The following is a 13,757-nucleotide window of genomic DNA, read 5'->3' as shown; positions in this document are numbered from 1 at the left end:
AGGACTAATAGGGTCAGCGGCCTGGGAGGGCTCAAACTTTTGCCATTGTGGCCTTCCTCTCTAGAAAAGGACTGCTTCTGTCAGGAGGCTAGACCGCCAGCAGAAATAGAAACGAGCTACGTTGAAAATGGACCATAGCTTTAAGCAAGTAGTCGTGGCCGAGTGGTTAAGGCGATGGACTTGAAATCCATTGGGGTCTCCCCGCGTAGGTTCAAATCCTGCCGACTACGTGCTACTTCACCTTTGGTGATATTTTATACTTCATATTAAATGGCATCTGCACAAGCAGGCCGAATATAGCTATCACTCTCAATAGAGCTAAGGAAGGCGAAACACTGGGCAGGGAATGGGATCAAAAGAGTGGCCGGAGAAGGCATGAGACTACCTGTCTGGCACTCCTGCCACTTGTGCACCCCAGCTGTCGAGAAGACACATGTCGAGTAATAGCCAAGGAGATTGGGAAAGAACTTCAGTTATCATCTCGCCAGTAAGTTCCATCTGAGGTATCAGATGCATGAAGGAAGTAGCCTTATTGGGGCGTCTGACAGTGTCATTATTTTCCTAAAGTGTCATAACTGCATTCTTTTACAACCTCCTTTTTGCTTTTCTCTGGCCAGGAACATGAACTTTATAATAGTGCCTTTGAGTCACGTCAGTATGCAGGTATGGACCGAGTGTATTTTTTGCAGTAGAACGGATAGGCAAAGATGGGAAGGCAGTGGAGCAGAGTGAACTGAGGGAAAGAAAAAGACTGCTGTGAGAGTGAGAACCTCAGCTTAAGTGGCAGCCACCCCTCGTGAGTAGTCGTGGCCGAGTGGTTAAGGCGATGGACTCGAAATCCATTGGGGTGTCCCCGCGCAGGTTCAAATCCTGCCGACTACGTCGGTGCTCTTTCACAATGATGTGTTAGGTTTTTCCTTGGATGCCTCCTTTCCCAGGAATAAGCATGTATTATTCAACAACGTTGAGAGCACAGGTAAAACAAAGACAAGAATGTGAAACAATGCACTGTGCAATGCCAGCATGAAAACTCTCAAGGAGTACGCTGCCCAGGCCTACAGCTTCTCAGACACTGTGTCTGTCTATTTTGGGGAGCTGCAGAGAAGCCTTGCCTGTGCTTTTCGAGCCTGCTGTCTGGGGTGAGTGCCTGGATAAATTGTTGTTGGGAAGGACAAGGCAGCTAGCTCCTCTACAGGGGTCAATTTAGGAGGTTGGTGGGAAGCACAGGAAGGGGCAGGAAGGAAGCTCTCTGCTGTTGCTTCTCGGCCTAGGCAGAGCTGCAGGTGTGGTTAAAAAGGATTGGCGTTTGGCCAGGTCCCAGACCACAGTGCAACCTAGGGCAACAAGAGAGGTGAGGCTACTGAGGCCCTTACCCTGAGCCTTCTGACCCCACCGCCCCTTTGGCCCCGATCGGCCACGATCGGCCAAAACCTCTCTATAAGGGCTAAAGGTGATTATTATATATGCCTGAGTAACTTAGGGTCCCTCGCATAAATGGACTCCTGCTGAAGGAGCTCGCCTTTGCTTTGGGACTGGCCCAACACGGCCTTGCTCTCCTCAACAAACCTGCCACCAGCCAGGAGGCTGAATGGCTTGCAGAAGGACACTCCCAGGTATGCCCAAGCACTTCATTTGCATAGAGACTACCCTCTCTTGGGCCCGCCTCCACTCACCTATTAAGTAATGTGGCTAGAATATCAAGACAGAAAGAGGAGCAGGGCCTGACAGCCTTTCAAAGGCTCAACTGAGGTGCTGGGCTGACGGCTGGGATCACCAAAGCCTGGGATGACTCCAATATGGAAGCAGAAGCCTTAGGGCAAACAAAGGTCAGCAGTTGATGTGCTGTAAAGAAGAAGGGCTGCAGAGGGCCTCAGCAAAGCCTTCGGAATACTTGTGGATTGGCAGGAGTGCCTATATTTGTTTTTTGAGAAGCACCTTGCCAGTGCAAAGGATTGCTGAGGAAGAGGAAGGAGCAGAGCGGAATGACTGGAGCCAGTGAGGTTGCCTGTGAAGACATGAAGGGCTATGTTGAAAGGGGCACCGCTTGCAGAGCCAAGTAGTCGTTACCAAGTGGTTAAGGCGATGGACTAGATATCATTTGGCGTCTCCACGAGTATGTTCAAATCCTGCCGACTACGTCAGATGACATTTTTGGGATTCCTCTTCAGGGCCTCCTGCGTGGGAGAACAAGGGAGCAGCCTCTATGCAAAGCAGTCAGTAAAACAGAATATGAAGCAAAGACCATTAAAGCCACAGAAGAAAGATATGAACCCAGGCCAAATGCATCCTGCTCCCCCTCCCTCACCTGTCAGGCACTAGTCTGCAGAGAAACTGAACACGCCCACTCTCCTCCAAGGAGAATTCAGCTCAGGAAACGCCTAGCCACAGGCCCTAGATTGGACGAGGCACTTCTTTTCATACCTGTAAAGACCAACCCGTCTCTCTGTGGAGTCCATTCATGGCCTCCAAGACAGAAGTTTTGCCATGGTGCCTATCGTGGCTGCCATCTCCCTGACGTTAAAGCTACCACCTCTTCCGGCCTGATTTTTTCCCCCCGTCTCAAAACATGAACATACAAGGAGTGCTAATTTCACATGCATGCCTGCTTTTAGCTTGAGACGCTTTAGAAAGTCTTCTGTGGAATAGGAATGATGTATAGGAGAGCAGGGAAAATGGTCCAGTGAACGGAAAGAAAAAAGACTACGGATGGAGGTAAAGTGCCCTGTTGAGATTCACTTGTGTGGGTAGTTGTGGCCGAGTGGTTAAGGCGATGGACTAGAAATCCATTGGGGTATCCCCGCGCAGGTTCGAATCCTGCCAACTACGCTGTCCCTTTTGTGAACAGTATTTTCCCATAATTCTTTGAAATACCTTCTGGCATAAATGCGGGCTCCAAAAGCAGGACTAATAGGGTCAGCGGCCTGGGAGGGCTCAAACTTTTGCCATTGTGGCCTTCCTCTCTAGAAAAGGACTGCTTCTGTCCAGAGGCTAGACCGCCAGCAGAAATAGAAACGAGCTACGTTGAAAATGGACCATAGCTTTAAGCAAGTAGTCGTGGCCGAGTGGTTAAGGCGATGGACTTGAAATCCATTGGGGTCTCCCCGCGTAGGTTCAAATCCTGCCGACTACGTGCTACTTCACCTTTGGTGATATTTTATACTTCATATTAAATGGCATCTGCACAAGCTGGCCGAATATAGCTATCACTCTCAATAGAGCTAAGGAAGGCGAAACACTGGGCAGGGAATGGGATCAAAAGAGTGGCCGGAGAAGGCATGAGACTACCTGTCTGGCACTCCTGCCACTTGTGCACCCCAGCTGTCGAGAAGACACATGTCGAGTAATAGCCAAGGAGATTGGGAAAGAACTTCAGTTATCATCTCGCCAGTAAGTTCCATCTGAGGTATCAGATGCATGAAGGAAGTAGCCTTATTGGGGCGTCTGACAGTGTCATTATTTTCCTAAAGTGTCATAACTGCATTCTTTTACAACCTCCTTTTTGCTTTTCTCTGGCCAGGAACATGAACTTTATAATAGTGCCTTTGAGTCACGTCAGTATGCAGGTATGGACCGAGTGTATTTTTTGCAGTAGAACGGATAGGCAAAGATGGGAAGGCAGTGGAGCAGAGTGAACTGAGGGAAAGCAAAAGACTGCTGTGAGAGTGAGAACCTCAGCTTAAGTGGCAGCCACCCCTCGTGAGTAGTCGTGGCCGAGTGGTTAAGGCGATGGACTCGAAATCCATTGGGGTGTCCCCGCGCAGTTTCAAATCCTGCCGACTACGTCGGTGCTCTTTCACAATGATGTGTTAGGTTTTTCCTTGGATGCCTCCTTTCCCAGGAATAAGCATGTATTATTCAACAACGTTGAGAGCACAGGTAAAACAAAGACAAGAATGTGAAACAATGCACTGTGCAATGCCAGCATGAAAACTCTCAAGGAGTACGCTGCCCAGGCCTACAGCTTCTCAGACACTGTATCTGTCTATTTTGGGGAGCTGCAGAGAAGCCTTGCCTGTGCTTTTCGAGCCTGCTGTCTGGGGTGAGTGCCTGGATAAATTGTTGTTGGGAAGGACAAGGCAGCTAGCTCCTCTACAGGGGTCAATTTAGGAGGTTGGTGGGAAGCACAGGAAGGGGCAGGAAGGAAGCTCTCTGCTGTTGCTTCTCGGCCTAGGCAGAGCTGCAGGTGTGGTTAAAAAGGATTGGCGTTTGGCCAGGTCCCAGACCACAGTGCAACCTAGGGCAACAAGAGAGGTGAGGCTACTGAGGCCCTTACCCTGAGCCTTCTGACCCCACCGCCCCTTTGGCCCCGATCGGCCACGATCGGCCAAAACCTCTCTATAAGGGCTAAAGGTGATTATTATATATGCCTGAGTAACTTAGGGTCCCTCGCATAAATGGACTCCTGCTGAAGGAGCTCGCCTTTGCTTTGGGACTGGCCCAACACGGCCTTGCTCTCCTCAACAAACCTGCCACCAGCCAGGAGGCTGAATGGCTTGCAGAAGGACACTCCCAGGTATGCCCAAGCACTTCATTTGCATAGAGACTACCCTCTCTTGGGCCCGCCTCCACTCACCTATTAAGTAATGTGGCTAGAATATCAAGACAGAAAGAGGAGCAGGGCCTGACAGCCTTTCAAAGGCTCAACTGAGGTGCTGGGCTGACGGCTGGGATCACCAAAGCCTGGGATGACTCCAATATGGAAGCAGAAGCCTTAGGGCAAACAAAGGTCAGCAGTTGATGTGCTGTAAAGAAGAAGGGCTGCAGAGGGCCTCAGCAAAGCCTTCGGAATACTTGTGGATTGGCAGGAGTGCCTATATTTGTTTTTTGAGAAGCACCTTGCCAGTGCAAAGGATTGCTGAGGAAGAGGAAGGAGCAGAGCGGAATGACTGGAGCCAGTGAGGTTGCCTGTGAAGACATGAAGGGCTATGTTGAAAGGGGCACCGCTTGCAGAGCCAAGTAGTCGTTACCAAGTGGTTAAGGCGATGGACTAGATATCATTTGGCGTCTCCACGAGTATGTTCAAATCCTGCCGACTACGTCAGATGACATTTTTGGGATTCCTCTTCAGGGCCTCCTGCGTGGGAGAACAAGGGAGCAGCCTCTATGCAAAGCAGTCAGTAAAACAGAATATGAAGCAAAGACCATTAAAGCCACAGAAGAAAGATATGAACCCAGGCCAAATGCATCCTGCTCCCCCTCCCTCACCTGTCAGGCACTAGTCTGCAGAGAAACTGAACACGCCCACTCTCCTCCAAGGAGAATTCAGCTCAGGAAACGCCTAGCCACAGGCCCTAGATTGGACGAGGCACTTCTTTTCATACCTGTAAAGACCAACCCGTCTCTCTGTGGAGTCCATTCATGGCCTCCAAGACAGAAGTTTTGCCATGGTGCCTATCGTGGCTGCCATCTCCCTGACGTTAAAGCTACCACCTCTTCCGGCCTGATTTTTTTCCCCCGTCTCAAAACATGAACATACAAGGAGTGCTAATTTCACATGCATGCCTGCTTTTAGCTTGAGACGCTTTAGAAAGTCTTCTGTGGAATAGGAATGATGTATAGGAGAGCAGGGAAAATGGTCCAGTGAACGGAAAGAAAAAAGACTACGGATGGAGGTAAAGTGCCCTGTTGAGATTCACTTGTGTGGGTAGTTGTGGCCGAGTGGTTAAGGCGATGGACTAGAAATCCATTGGGGTATCCCCGCGCAGGTTCGAATCCTGCCAACTACGCTGTCCCTTTTGTGAACAGTATTTTCCCATAATTCTTTGAAATACCTACTGGCATAAATGCGGGCTCCAAAAGCAGGACTAATAGGGTCAGCGGCCTGGGAGGGCTCAAACTTTTGCCATTGTGGCCTTCCTCTCTAGAAAAGGACTGCTTCTGTCCAGAGGCTAGACCGCCAGCAGAAATAGAAACGAGCTACGTTGAAAATGGACCATAGCTTTAAGCAAGTAGTCGTGGCCGAGTGGTTAAGGCGATGGACTTGAAATCCATTGGGGTCTCCCCGCGTAGGTTCAAATCCTGCCGACTACGTGCTACTTCACCTTTGGTGATATTTTATACTTCATATTAAATGGCATCTGCACAAGCAGGCCGAATATAGCTATCACTCTCAATAGAGCTAAGGAAGGCGAAACACTGGGCAGGGAATGGGATCAAAAGAGTGGCCGGAGAAGGCATGAGACTACCTGTCTGGCACTCCTGCCACTTGTGCACCCCAGCTGTCGAGAAGACACATGTCGAGTAATAGCCAAGGAGATTGGGAAAGAACTTCAGTTATCATCTCGCCAGTAAGTTCCATCTGAGGTATCAGATGCATGAAGGAAGTAGCCTTATTGGGGCGTCTGACAGTGTCATTATTTTCCTAAAGTGTCATAACTGCATTCTTTTACAACCTCCTTTTTGCTTTTCTCTGGCCAGGAACATGAACTTTATAATAGTGCCTTTGAGTCACGTCAGTATGCAGGTATGGACCGAGTGTATTTTTTGCAGTAGAACGGATAGGCAAAGATGGGAAGGCAGTGGAGCAGAGTGAACTGAGGGAAAGAAAAAGACTGCTGTGAGAGTGAGAACCTCAGCTTAAGTGGCAGCCACCCCTCGTGAGTAGTCGTGGCCGAGTGGTTAAGGCGATGGACTCGAAATCCATTGGGGTGTCCCCGCGCAGGTTCAAATCCTGCCGACTACGTCGGTGCTCTTTCACAATGATGTGTTAGGTTTTTCCTTGGATGCCTCCTTTCCCAGGAATAAGCATGTATTATTCAACAACGTTGAGAGCACAGGTAAAACAAAGACAAGAATGTGAAACAATGCACTGTGCAATGCCAGCATGAAAACTCTCAAGGAGTACGCTGCCCAGGCCTACAGCTTCTCAGACACTGTGTCTGTCTATTTTGGGGAGCTGCAGAGAAGCCTTGCCTGTGCTTTTCGAGCCTGCTGTCTGGGGTGAGTGCCTGGATAAATTGTTGTTGGGAAGGACAAGGCAGCTAGCTCCTCTACAGGGGTCAATTTAGGAGGTTGGTGGGAAGCACAGGAAGGGGCAGGAAGGAAGCTCTCTGCTGTTGCTTCTCGGCCTAGGCAGAGCTGCAGGTGTGGTTAAAAAGGATTGGCGTTTGGCCAGGTCCCAGACCACAGTGCAACCTAGGGCAACAAGAGAGGTGAGGCTACTGAGGCCCTTACCCTGAGCCTTCTGACCCCACCGCCCCTTTGGCCCCGATCGGCCACGATCGGCCAAAACCTCTCTATAAGGGCTAAAGGTGATTATTATATATGCCTGAGTAACTTAGGGTCCCTCGCATAAATGGACTCCTGCTGAAGGAGCTCGCCTTTGCTTTGGGACTGGCCCAACACGGCCTTGCTCTCCTCAACAAACCTGCCACCAGCCAGGAGGCTGAATGGCTTGCAGAAGGACACTCCCAGGTATGCCCAAGCACTTCATTTGCATAGAGACTACCCTCTCTTGGGCCCGCCTCCACTCACCTATTAAGTAATGTGGCTAGAATATCAAGACAGAAAGAGGAGCAGGGCCTGACAGCCTTTCAAAGGCTCAACTGAGGTGCTGGGCTGACGGCTGGGATCACCAAAGCCTGGGATGACTCCAATATGGAAGCAGAAGCCTTAGGGCAAACAAAGGTCAGCAGTTGATGTGCTGTAAAGAAGAAGGGCTGCAGAGGGCCTCAGCAAAGCCTTCGGAATACTTGTGGATTGGCAGGAGTGCCTATATTTGTTTTTTGAGAAGCACCTTGCCAGTGCAAAGGATTGCTGAGGAAGAGGAAGGAGCAGAGCGGAATGACTGGAGCCAGTGAGGTTGCCTGTGAAGACATGAAGGGCTATGTTGAAAGGGGCACCGCTTGCAGAGCCAAGTAGTCGTTACCAAGTGGTTAAGGCGATGGACTAGATATCATTTGGCGTCTCCACGAGTATGTTCAAATCCTGCCGACTACGTCAGATGACATTTTTGGGATTCCTCTTCAGGGCCTCCTGCGTGGGAGAACAAGGGAGCAGCCTCTATGCAAAGCAGTCAGTAAAACAGAATATGAAGCAAAGACCATTAAAGCCACAGAAGAAAGATATGAACCCAGGCCAAATGCATCCTGCTCCCCCTCCCTCACCTGTCAGGCACTAGTCTGCAGAGAAACTGAACACGCCCACTCTCCTCCAAGGAGAATTCAGCTCAGGAAACGCCTAGCCACAGGCCCTAGATTGGACGAGGCACTTCTTTTCATACCTGTAAAGACCAACCCGTCTCTCTGTGGAGTCCATTCATGGCCTCCAAGACAGAAGTTTTGCCATGGTGCCTATCGTGGCTGCCATCTCCCTGACGTTAAAGCTACCACCTCTTCCGGCCTGATTTTTTTCCCCGTCTCAAAACATGAACATACAAGGAGTGCTAATTTCACATGCATGCCTGCTTTTAGCTTGAGACGCTTTAGAAAGTCTTCTGTGGAATAGGAATGATGTATAGGAGAGCAGGGAAAATGGTCCAGTGAACGGAAAGAAAAAAGACTACGGATGGAGGTAAAGTGCCCTGTTGAGATTCACTTGTGTGGGTAGTTGTGGCCGAGTGGTTAAGGCGATGGACTAGAAATCCATTGGGGTATCCCCGCGCAGGTTCGAATCCTGCCAACTACGCTGTCCCTTTTGTGAACAGTATTTTCCCATAATTCTTTGAAATACCTACTGGCATAAATGCGGGCTCCAAAAGCAGGACTAATAGGGTCAGCGGCCTGGGAGGGCTCAAACTTTTGCCATTGTGGCCTTCCTCTCTAGAAAAGGACTGCTTCTGTCAGGAGGCTAGACCGCCAGCAGAAATAGAAACGAGCTACGTTGAAAATGGACCATAGCTTTAAGCAAGTAGTCGTGGCCGAGTGGTTAAGGCGATGGACTTGAAATCCATTGGGGTCTCCCCGCGTAGGTTCAAATCCTGCCGACTACGTGCTACTTCACCTTTGGTGATATTTTATACTTCATATTAAATGGCATCTGCACAAGCAGGCCGAATATAGCTATCACTCTCAATAGAGCTAAGGAAGGCGAAACACTGGGCAGGGAATGGGATCAAAAGAGTGGCCGGAGAAGGCATGAGACTACCTGTCTGGCACTCCTGCCACTTGTGCACCCCAGCTGTCGAGAAGACACGTGTCGAGTAATAGCCAAGGAGATTGGGAAAGAACTTCAGTTATCATCTCGCCAGTAAGTTCCATCTGAGGTATCAGATGCATGAAGGAAGTAGCCTTATTGGGGCGTCTGACAGTGTCATTATTTTCCTAAAGTGTCATAACTGCATTCTTTTACAACCTCCTTTTTGCTTTTCTCTGGCCAGGAACATGAACTTTATAATAGTGCCTTTGAGTCACGTCAGTATGCAGGTATGGACCGAGTGTATTTTTTGCAGTAGAACGGATAGGCAAAGATGGGAAGGCAGTGGAGCAGAGTGAACTGAGGGAAAGAAAAAGACTGCTGTGAGAGTGAGAACCTCAGCTTAAGTGGCAGCCACCCCTCGTGAGTAGTCGTGGCCGAGTGGTTAAGGCGATGGACTCGAAATCCATTGGGGTGTCCCCGCGCAGGTTCAAATCCTGCCGACTACGTCGGTGCTCTTTCACAATGATGTGTTAGGTTTTTCCTTGGATGCCTCCTTTCCCAGGAATAAGCATGTATTATTCAACAACGTTGAGAGCACAGGTAAAACAAAGACAAGAATGTGAAACAATGCACTGTGCAATGCCAGCATGAAAACTCTCAAGGAGTACGCTGCCCAGGCCTACAGCTTCTCAGACACTGTGTCTGTCTATTTTGGGGAGCTGCAGAGAAGCCTTGCCTGTGCTTTTCGAGCCTGCTGTCTGGGGTGAGTGCCTGGATAAATTGTTTTTGGGAAGGACAAGGCATCTAGCTCCTCTACAGGGGTCAATTTAGGAGGTTGGTGGGAAGCACAGGAAGGGGCAGGAAGGAAGCTCTCTGCTGTTGCTTCTCGGCCTAGGCAGAGCTGCAGGTGTGGTTAAAAAGGATTGGCGTTTGGCCAGGTCCCAGACCACAGTGCAACCTAGGGCAACAAGAGAGGTGAGGCTACTGAGGCCCTTACCCTGAGCCTTCTGACCCCACCGCCCCTTTGGCCCCGATCGGCCACGATCGGCCAAAACCTCTCTATAAGGGCTAAAGGTGATTATTATATATGCCTGAGTAACTTAGGGTCCCTCGCATAAATGGACTCCTGCTGAAGGAGCTCGCCTTTGCTTTGGGACTGGCCCAACACGGCCTTGCTCTCCTCAACAAACCTGCCACCAGCCAGGAGGCTGAATGGCTTGCAGAAGGACACTCCCAGGTATGCCCAAGCACTTCATTTGCATAGAGACTACCCTCTCTTGGGCCCGCCTCCACTCACCTATTAAGTAATGTGGCTAGAATATCAAGACAGAAAGAGGAGCAGGGCCTGACAGCCTTTCAAAGGCTCAACTGAGGTGCTGGGCTGACGGCTGGGATCACCAAAGCCTGGGATGACTCCAATATGGAAGCAGAAGCCTTAGGGCAAACAAAGGTCAGCAGTTGATGTGCTGTAAAGAAGAAGGGCTGCAGAGGGCCTCAGCAAAGCCTTCGGAATACTTGTGGATTGGCAGGAGTGCCTATATTTGTTTTTTGAGAAGCACCTTGCCAGTGCAAAGGATTGCTGAGGAAGAGGAAGGAGCAGAGCGGAATGACTGGAGCCAGTGAGGTTGCCTGTGAAGACATGAAGGGCTATGTTGAAAGGGGCACCGCTTGCAGAGCCAAGTAGTCGTTACCAAGTGGTTAAGGCGATGGACTAGATATCATTTGGCGTCTCCACGAGTATGTTCAAATCCTGCCGACTACGTCAGATGACATTTTTGGGATTCCTCTTCAGGGCCTCCTGCGTGGGAGAACAAGGGAGCAGCCTCTATGCAAAGCAGTCAGTAAAACAGAATATGAAGCAAAGACCATTAAAGCCACAGAAGAAAGATATGAACCCAGGCCAAATGCATCCTGCTCCCCCTCCCTCACCTGTCAGGCACTAGTCTGCAGAGAAACTGAACACGCCCACTCTCCTCCAAGGAGAATTCAGCTCAGGAAACGCCTAGCCACAGGCCCTAGATTGGACGAGGCACTTCTTTTCATACCTGTAAAGACCAACCCGTCTCTCTGTGGAGTCCATTCATGGCCTCCAAGACAGAAGTTTTGCCATGGTGCCTATCGTGGCTGCCATCTCCCTGACGTTAAAGCTACCACCTCTTCCGGCCTGATTTTTTTCCCCCGTCTCAAAACATGAACATACAAGGAGTGCTAATTTCACATGCATGCCTGCTTTTAGCTTGAGACGCTTTAGAAAGTCTTCTGTGGAATAGGAATGATGTATAGGAGAGCAGGGAAAATGGTCCAGTGAACGGAAAGAAAAAAGACTACGGATGGAGGTAAAGTGCCCTGTTGAGATTCACTTGTGTGGGTAGTTGTGGCCGAGTGGTTAAGGCGATGGACTAGAAATCCATTGGGGTATCCCCGCGCAGGTTCGAATCCTGCCAACTACGCTGTCCCTTTTGTGAACAGTATTTTCCCATAATTCTTTGAAATACCTTCTGGCATAAATGCGGGCTCCAAAAGCAGGACTAATAGGGTCAGCGGCCTGGGAGGGCTCAAACTTTTGCCATTGTGGCCTTCCTCTCTAGAAAAGGACTGCTTCTGTCCAGAGGCTAGACCGCCAGCAGAAATAGAAACGAGCTACGTTGAAAATGGACCATAGCTTTAAGCAAGTAGTCGTGGCCGAGTGGTTAAGGCGATGGACTTGAAATCCATTGGGGTCTCCCCGCGTAGGTTCAAATCCTGCCGACTACGTGCTACTTCACCTTTGGTGATATTTTATACTTCATATTAAATGGCATCTGCACAAGCTGGCCGAATATAGCTATCACTCTCAATAGAGCTAAGGAAGGCGAAACACTGGGCAGGGAATGGGATCAAAAGAGTGGCCGGAGAAGGCATGAGACTACCTGTCTGGCACTCCTGCCACTTGTGCACCCCAGCTGTCGAGAAGACACATGTCGAGTAATAGCCAAGGAGATTGGGAAAGAACTTCAGTTATCATCTCGCCAGTAAGTTCCATCTGAGGTATCAGATGCATGAAGGAAGTAGCCTTATTGGGGCGTCTGACAGTGTCATTATTTTCCTAAAGTGTCATAACTGCATTCTTTTACAACCTCCTTTTTGCTTTTCTCTGGCCAGGAACATGAACTTTATAATAGTGCCTTTGAGTCACGTCAGTATGCAGGTATGGACCGAGTGTATTTTTTGCAGTAGAACGGATAGGCAAAGATGGGAAGGCAGTGGAGCAGAGTGAACTGAGGGAAAGCAAAAGACTGCTGTGAGAGTGAGAACCTCAGCTTAAGTGGCAGCCACCCCTCGTGAGTAGTCGTGGCCGAGTGGTTAAGGCGATGGACTCGAAATCCATTGGGGTGTCCCCGCGCAGTTTCAAATCCTGCCGACTACGTCGGTGCTCTTTCACAATGATGTGTTAGGTTTTTCCTTGGATGCCTCCTTTCCCAGGAATAAGCATGTATTATTCAACAACGTTGAGAGCACAGGTAAAACAAAGACAAGAATGTGAAACAATGCACTGTGCAATGCCAGCATGAAAACTCTCAAGGAGTACGCTGCCCAGGCCTACAGCTTCTCAGACACTGTATCTGTCTATTTTGGGGAGCTGCAGAGAAGCCTTGCCTGTGCTTTTCGAGCCTGCTGTCTGGGGTGAGTGCCTGGATAAATTGTTGTTGGGAAGGACAAGGCAGCTAGCTCCTCTACAGGGGTCAATTTAGGAGGTTGGTGGGAAGCACAGGAAGGGGCAGGAAGGAAGCTCTCTGCTGTTGCTTCTCGGCCTAGGCAGAGCTGCAGGTGTGGTTAAAAAGGATTGGCGTTTGGCCAGGTCCCAGACCACAGTGCAACCTAGGGCAACAAGAGAGGTGAGGCTACTGAGGCCCTTACCCTGAGCCTTCTGACCCCACCGCCCCTTTGGCCCCGATCGGCCACGATCGGCCAAAACCTCTCTATAAGGGCTAAAGGTGATTATTATATATGCCTGAGTAACTTAGGGTCCCTCGCATAAATGGACTCCTGCTGAAGGAGCTCGCCTTTGCTTTGGGACTGGCCCAACACGGCCTTGCTCTCCTCAACAAACCTGCCACCAGCCAGGAGGCTGAATGGCTTGCAGAAGGACACTCCCAGGTATGCCCAAGCACTTCATTTGCATAGAGACTACCCTCTCTTGGGCCCGCCTCCACTCACCTATTAAGTAATGTGGCTAGAATATCAAGACAGAAAGAGGAGCAGGGCCTGACAGCCTTTCAAAGGCTCAACTGAGGTGCTGGGCTGACGGCTGGGATCACCAAAGCCTGGGATGACTCCAATATGGAAGCAGAAGCCTTAGGGCAAACAAAGGTCAGCAGTTGATGTGCTGTAAAGAAGAAGGGCTGCAGAGGGCCTCAGCAAAGCCTTCGGAATACTTGTGGATTGGCAGGAGTGCCTATATTTGTTTTTTGAGAAGCACCTTGCCAGTGCAAAGGATTGCTGAGGAAGAGGAAGGAGCAGAGCGGAATGACTGGAGCCAGTGAGGTTGCCTGTGAAGACATGAAGGGCTATGTTGAAAGGGGCACCGCTTGCAGAGCCAAGTAGTCGTTACCAAGTGGTTAAGGCGATGGACTAGATATCATTTGGCGTCTCCACGAGTATGTTCAAATCCTGCCGACTACGTCAGATGACATTTTTGGGAT

General features: G+C 49.9%; 14 non-coding genes across 14 annotated transcripts; all 14 read left to right on the top strand.

Moving 5' to 3' along the window:
• Nucleotides 1-148: 148 nt before the first annotated feature.
• Nucleotides 149-230, top strand: TRNAS-UGA (transfer RNA serine (anticodon UGA)). The gene has a single exon. It is a non-coding gene; the product is annotated as a tRNA-Ser (tRNA).
• A 570-nt stretch (nucleotides 231-800) lies between these two features.
• On the top strand, nucleotides 801-882 carry TRNAS-CGA (transfer RNA serine (anticodon CGA)). Its single transcript has one exon. It is a non-coding gene; the product is annotated as a tRNA-Ser (tRNA).
• A 1,862-nt stretch (nucleotides 883-2,744) lies between these two features.
• Nucleotides 2,745-2,826, top strand: TRNAS-AGA (transfer RNA serine (anticodon AGA)). Its single transcript has one exon. It is a non-coding gene; the product is annotated as a tRNA-Ser (tRNA).
• A 222-nt stretch (nucleotides 2,827-3,048) lies between these two features.
• On the top strand, nucleotides 3,049-3,130 carry TRNAS-UGA (transfer RNA serine (anticodon UGA)). Its single transcript has one exon. It is a non-coding gene; the product is annotated as a tRNA-Ser (tRNA).
• Nucleotides 3,131-3,700: 570 nt separating this feature from the next.
• On the top strand, nucleotides 3,701-3,782 carry TRNAS-CGA (transfer RNA serine (anticodon CGA)). The gene has a single exon. It is a non-coding gene; the product is annotated as a tRNA-Ser (tRNA).
• Nucleotides 3,783-5,644: 1,862 nt separating this feature from the next.
• TRNAS-AGA (transfer RNA serine (anticodon AGA)) lies at nucleotides 5,645-5,726 on the top strand. The gene has a single exon. It is a non-coding gene; the product is annotated as a tRNA-Ser (tRNA).
• A 222-nt stretch (nucleotides 5,727-5,948) lies between these two features.
• Nucleotides 5,949-6,030, top strand: TRNAS-UGA (transfer RNA serine (anticodon UGA)). The gene has a single exon. It is a non-coding gene; the product is annotated as a tRNA-Ser (tRNA).
• Nucleotides 6,031-6,600: 570 nt separating this feature from the next.
• On the top strand, nucleotides 6,601-6,682 carry TRNAS-CGA (transfer RNA serine (anticodon CGA)). Its single transcript has one exon. It is a non-coding gene; the product is annotated as a tRNA-Ser (tRNA).
• A 1,861-nt stretch (nucleotides 6,683-8,543) lies between these two features.
• Nucleotides 8,544-8,625, top strand: TRNAS-AGA (transfer RNA serine (anticodon AGA)). The gene has a single exon. It is a non-coding gene; the product is annotated as a tRNA-Ser (tRNA).
• Nucleotides 8,626-8,847: 222 nt separating this feature from the next.
• On the top strand, nucleotides 8,848-8,929 carry TRNAS-UGA (transfer RNA serine (anticodon UGA)). The gene has a single exon. It is a non-coding gene; the product is annotated as a tRNA-Ser (tRNA).
• A 570-nt stretch (nucleotides 8,930-9,499) lies between these two features.
• TRNAS-CGA (transfer RNA serine (anticodon CGA)) lies at nucleotides 9,500-9,581 on the top strand. Its single transcript has one exon. It is a non-coding gene; the product is annotated as a tRNA-Ser (tRNA).
• A 1,862-nt stretch (nucleotides 9,582-11,443) lies between these two features.
• Nucleotides 11,444-11,525, top strand: TRNAS-AGA (transfer RNA serine (anticodon AGA)). The gene has a single exon. It is a non-coding gene; the product is annotated as a tRNA-Ser (tRNA).
• Nucleotides 11,526-11,747: 222 nt separating this feature from the next.
• Nucleotides 11,748-11,829, top strand: TRNAS-UGA (transfer RNA serine (anticodon UGA)). The gene has a single exon. It is a non-coding gene; the product is annotated as a tRNA-Ser (tRNA).
• A 570-nt stretch (nucleotides 11,830-12,399) lies between these two features.
• On the top strand, nucleotides 12,400-12,481 carry TRNAS-CGA (transfer RNA serine (anticodon CGA)). The gene has a single exon. It is a non-coding gene; the product is annotated as a tRNA-Ser (tRNA).
• The last annotated feature ends 1,276 nt before the right edge of the window (nucleotides 12,482-13,757 follow it).

Source organism: Pleurodeles waltl, unplaced genomic scaffold, assembly GCF_031143425.1.
Source record: "Pleurodeles waltl isolate 20211129_DDA unplaced genomic scaffold, aPleWal1.hap1.20221129 scaffold_225, whole genome shotgun sequence".
In the NCBI taxonomy this organism is placed as follows: domain Eukaryota; kingdom Metazoa; phylum Chordata; class Amphibia; order Caudata; family Salamandridae; genus Pleurodeles; species Pleurodeles waltl.
Note: the sequence above shows the minus strand (reverse complement) of the source record. Positions and strands in the feature narration are given on the sequence as shown.